Source organism: Camelus ferus, chromosome 16 (assembly GCF_009834535.1).
Source record: "Camelus ferus isolate YT-003-E chromosome 16, BCGSAC_Cfer_1.0, whole genome shotgun sequence".
In the NCBI taxonomy this organism is placed as follows: Eukaryota; Metazoa; Chordata; class Mammalia; order Artiodactyla; family Camelidae; genus Camelus; species Camelus ferus.
The window spans coordinates 45165067-45171352 of NC_045711.1; positions in this window are offsets into that span (position 1 = coordinate 45165067).

Sequence of the window (6286 nt, forward strand, 5' to 3'; positions counted from 1 at the left end):
GAGCTTAATTTCTGGCAGGCTCCTTCCATGTGGTGGGAAAGACAGTCTCCAGAAGTTCCAGGCTTCCATAGTTGTTATGGTTCATAATTATGGAAGAGAAGACTATTCTTAATAACCAAGCAAAATTCCCAGGGACAACTCTGATATATCTAGCTTGCATTACATTTCCATTTATCACATTAACAGAATAAAGAAGAAAAATAACGTGATTATCTCAATAGATGCAGGAAAAACATTCAATAAAATTAAACAATTCATGATAAAATGTTTCAGTAAATTAAAATTAGGAGACTTTCTTAGTTTGATAAGGATTATCTACAAAAAGGCTACAGTCCAAATAATATTTGATGATCCCCTGAGACTAAGAATGAGACAATATTTGCTATTAGCAATTCTATTCAGCTTTCTACTAGAGGTTCTAGCTAGTACAATGAGGCAAGAAAAGGAAATGAAAAACAAAGATTGAAAAATCAAGAAATAAAACTTTCAAATAATTCATACAACAGGACTATACATGTGTGCATGTACATATATATATATGGGAAAAATCTACAGATGAACTCAGAAATGATACGTGAATTTAGACAGAAGGTCAATTTACAAAAATCAATTGTGTTTCTGTATACTTGTAACGGGAAATTAAAATTTAAAAGATGATGCCGTTTACAAGAACATAGACCACATCAAATACCTAGGAATAAATCATGAAAGACACTGAAGGACTCTACATAGAAAACTGTAAAATATTGAGAGAAATAAAAGAAAATCTTTATAAATGAGAGATACCATGTTCATGGATTGGATGACTCAACATTCCACTGGAGATGTAAATTCTCCCCAAATTGACGTAGAGATTCCATGAAACGCTAACCAAACTTTGAGCCTTTTCGGGGACAGAGACTGATAAGTTGTTTCTGAAATATATATATGAAAATGCAAAGAGTCAAGAATAGTAATGACTATCTATCAAGAAGAAAAATAAAATTGGAGCAAACCACTTGAACAAGCATGTCATAAAAGAGGCCAATAAGTATATGAAAAGATGCTCAACCTCACTAGTTATCAGGAAAATGGGAAATAAAAGTATTATGATATGCTACTATAGACTTGTCAGAATGGCTAATATTAGAAACACTGACAAAGCCAAATGTTGGTGAGAATGTGGAGTAACTAGAATGCTTACACATTGCAGATGGGCATGTAAATTACTACAGCCGCTTAAGAAAATGTATTTGGCGGTATCCCCTAAAAGTGTCAGGCAGTATTCACTAAAACAGCCCGCAACACCTAGGTACAGGGCTAACAGAAATATGTACTTATATGCACCAAAAAGCATGTATACAATGAAAGAGAACATTTTTCATCATGGCTCCCAAGTGGAAATAACCCTAACGCCCATGGAAAATGGGTAAATTGTTCCATCCTCATACCGGAGATGATATACCAATGCAAGTGAATAAACAACTGCTACATACAACAATGTGGAGGTAACTTACATACATAATATTCAGTGAAAGGGGCTGGACCTAACGCCATGTCCTGTAGAGTGAGTGATTCCATTTGTACAGGTTCAAAACCAGGCGAATCTAGCCTATGATATTAAAAGTCAGGGTACTGTTTACTTGCAGTGAGAAGGGAGTGGATAGTGATGGGGAGGGACTCTAAGAGAGCTTCTAATTCTTGGTCTGGGTGTGTTGGCTTTCATCAAGCTTATGGTTTGTGCACTTTTCTGTATGTTATGTTTCATTTTTAAAAGCATAATTTAAAAAAGTGACTAACGTTCTTCTCTTAGAGTGTGAGGATTACATAAAATAATGGATCTCAAGCACCTGGTTCTACTATATGAATACTCAATATTAATTAGCTCCTTTCCTTTCATCTGATTGCTATTCCCTGTTCCTTAGGGTAGAGCTCCCCTATTCATGGATCTGTATGTACTTCAACAGGTCACCTGGGGAAACAGGGGACTGGTGAGTAAGCCAGTTCACATTTACAAATTCACGCAATGGCGGCCACCTGGCCTCAGTGTGTTTAGGAAAATTAAGGGTTGTGGTGGTGGTGAATTTACAAACAGCTAACTGGTCACCTAGGCTCCACGGCAGAGTGGGCACAGCACTCCCTGTAAGAACAGAAGTTGGAGCTGGGATTGGACTAAACCACCCAGGAGTCCACAAGGTGCTGTTTTACTTACTTTTCCCCACTTTGCGTTATGTTCTTGGCTCCTTTATCATAAATTAATTGACTATATACATGTGCATTTATTATTGGGCTCTCAATCTGTTCTATTAATCTATATGTCTGTTTTTTACATCAATACCATTCTGTTTTGATTATTATAGCTTTATAATGTAGATTGAAATCAGGAAGTGTGATGCCTCAAGATTTGTTCTTTCTCAAGATTGCTTTGGCTATTCAGGGTCATTTACAGTTTCATACAAATTTTAGGAACATTTCTTCTATTTCTAAATAATGCCATTGGAATTCTGATAGGTGTTGTATTAAATCTGTAGATTGCTTTGGGTAGTATGGACATTTCAATGTTAATTCCTCCAATCCATAAACATAAACTATCTTTCCATTTATTTGTGCCTTCTTCTATTTCTTTCATCAATGTCTTATAATTTTCAGTATACAGGTCTTTTACCTCAGTTAGATTTATTCCTAGATATTTTATTACTTATGGTGCAACTGTAAATTAAATCAATTTCTTAATTTCTCTTTCTGCTAGTTCATTATTACTGTATAGAAATGCAACTGATTTCCATATGTTGATTTTGTATCCTGCAACTTTACTGAATTTTATTACACTTAATTTTTTGTGAACTATTTACTGTTTCACAGATATAATATCATGTCATCTGCAAATAATGATGGTTTTACTTATTCTTGTCCAATTTGAATGCCATTCATTTCTTTTTCTTGCCTAATTGCTCGTTTTAAGAATTTCAATACTATGTTGTATAGGGTGGCAAGAGCAGGTATCTTGGTCTTATACCTGATCTTAGAGGAAAAGCCTTCAGCTTTCACTATTATGATGTTATCTGAGGGCTTTTCTTGTGTTGAGCCACATTTCCTCTATACCCACTTCTGGACCCTGACTCTGCCCATAAGCGAACCAGCACTAGCCCCAACTTTCCTCAGTCAGCCAACCAGGAGCTGGCAGCCTCTGCACAAGGTAAGCCCGGGCAACCAGCCAGGCCAGAGGCCAACCAAGCCTACCAGCCCACCCACACAGTCAGCCTGCCACAACAGAATGACCCATGCACCCTCACAGGGGGAACCCCTAGAGCATAATGAGTGACGAGAGGGGAGTGCGCTGCTGGGACATATAGGACATCTCCCACAGAAGGCCACTTCTCCAAGGTCAGGAAACATACCTACCAGATACATAAAAATAAAAATAATAACTTAGGGAAAATGAGGCAAAAGAGGAACATGTTCCAAACAGGAACAAGATAAAATTTCAAAAGAACTAAGTGAAGTGGAATAGGAAACCTATCAGAGAAAGAATTCGGCATAGTGATCGTAAAGATGATCAAAGAACCTGGGAGAGGAATGGATGCACAGAGCAAGAAGTTAGAAGTCTGTGGAGTATTACTCAGCCATAAAAAAGAAAGTTTGCCGTTTGCAAAAATATGGATCGATCTAGATGGTGTTATGCTAAGTGAAATAATTCAGACAGAGAAAGACAAATACTGGATGATTTCATTTATATGTGGAATCTAAAAAACAAAACAAATGAACATAACAAAACAAAACAAAAACAAAGTTACAGACACAGAGAACAGATGGTTGCCAGAGGGGAAGGGGTTGTGGGAGGAAAGAAATAGGTGAAGGAGATTAAGAGGAGTCTCCGGGGGATGAAATATACAGTGTAGATACTGTATACAGTGTGGGTAATACAGTCATTAAATATGTAATACCTCTGTATGGTAACAGATCATAACTAGACTTATGTTGGTGATCATTTTGAAATATGAAGTATAGAAATATGGAATCACTATGTTGTTTAACAGGAACTAACATAGTGTTGTAGGCCAACTATATTTCAAAAACAGCAAACAAACTCACAGTAAAAGAGATCAGACTTGTGATTACCAGAGGCATGGCTTGAGGGGAGGGGGAATTGGATAAAGGCAGTCAAAAGGTACAAATTTCTAGTTATAAGATAATTGAGAGGGGAGGGTATAGCTCAGTCGTAGAGTGCATGCTTAGTATGCACAAGGTCCTGGGTTCAATCCCCAGGACTTCCATTAAAATAAATAAACAAACCTAATTAGCCCCTCCAAAAAAGATACATGAGTACTGAGGATATTTTTTAAAAAAAGGAATAAAGTAAAAAAAAAAAAATTAAAAGCATCAGGAAAACATCTCATAATCAGTGTAATTGTTTGTAAAGAACATAAAAAGACTCTGTGGACAAACTACTAACAATAAAAAGAAAATTCAGCAAGGTGGCCTAAACTCAGTATATAAAATCGATTCCATTTCTACACACCAGCACCAAACAATGAGAAAATATAACTTTTAAAGAAAAACCTAATTCACAACAACAAAAATTAAAAGGACCTAGTAATAAATGCAACAAAAGATGTACAAAACTTGTACACAGTAATGTGTAAAACTTTAAAGACATTAAAAAAGATAATATAAAAATCCTTTGACAAATATTTGTGTGTGTGTGTGTGTGTATATATATATGTAAAAAAGTTATAAATAAATGGAAAGTACAAAGACTGATGTAAACATGTCATTTCTTCCCAAATCTATCTATAGATTCAATGTAACTGTAATCAAAACTCTGAAAGGGTTTTTTGTGGAGCTTAAGCAGATTCTAAAATTTGTGTAATAGATTAAATGATTAAAATCACCAAAATAGTCTCAAAGGAAAAGAATGAAAATAAAGAAGCTTACCCTACCAAATACTTAGCATAATATTACAATATTAAGACAGTATAGTGTATGTAGAGACAGACAAATTGACCAAGAGAACATAACAGAGATTCTAGAAATATGGCCACACACAGATATACTCAGCAACATGCTGGAGGTGGCATGGCGGATGGGCGAAAGTGGAACTATTCAGTAACTGGAGCTGGGTAACGTGGTTCTCCACATGCAATAAAATGAAATAGCATCCTTACATCACTCTCCATTGAGATGGACTGAGGATTTAAATGCTTAATGTGAAGTGCAAAACTCTAAAACTTCTAGAAGAAAATGATGGGAAATATGTTATTACAAGAAATTGAATTTAGTTTCCTGTGCTATACAGTTGGTCTTCGTTGTTTATCTATTTTATATATAGTAATGTGTGTCTGTTAATCCCCGACCCCTAATTTATCTTTCTAACCTTAAGATAGAAAAGGATCTGTTACACAAGACACAAAGAGCACTAAGCCACAACATTTAAATATTGTCAATTTGACTATATTAAAATTTCAAACTACTGATTATCATAATATTCCTTAAGAAAAGAGAAAATGCAAGCCACAAACTTGGAGAAGACATCTGTAATTTGTAATATCCTATTACCAAAAGAGGATTTGGATTCTAGTAAATGACTCCTACAAATCAATAGGAAAAAGACAAAAGCCTAATAACAAAATGGGTAAAAGGCAGAACATGCATTTCATAGATATAAATACATAGAACCAGCAAGTATTTGGAGAGATGCGCAACCAAATTAATAACTAAGGAACTGCAGATGCAAAGGGACACTACCTTATACCTATTTGAGTGGGAAGAAGGAGGATGAGAAGAAAAATGAAGAGAAGTTTGACAGTTGGAGAAGACGTGGCATTTCTAATATATCGTTGATGTTTGTATAAATCTCTCTACTCTTACATTAGTATAATACTGGAGTGGTGGTTTTTCTCCTTTACACAAGAATTACTTAGGGACTATATTTAATTTCCTTGTGGATTTTATTAATGTTTAAGCTTATATTATCAGTCATAATTTTTATGTATAGTATTTTATAAGTCTTATGTTTAGAAAAATGTTACTGAACGATGCAAAGCCTTAACATTCATATATTACATCCTTAAGCCAACAGTGCAAGCCTAATGCATAGTCCAGGGCGTATCTGGAGCATTATTTATCATAAGCAACAGAAGCTAAAAGTATATTGTTTGGGGGAAAGACATTAACTGGGAGAGGGTAGGGAAGTAAATCAAGTAGCATAATTTTGGAAATCATGTAACCTGGAATTAGGCAAATGCAAGACTGAACCCCAACTCCTCAAAGTTCTAACAATGTGGCCTATGGCAAATTACTGAATCAC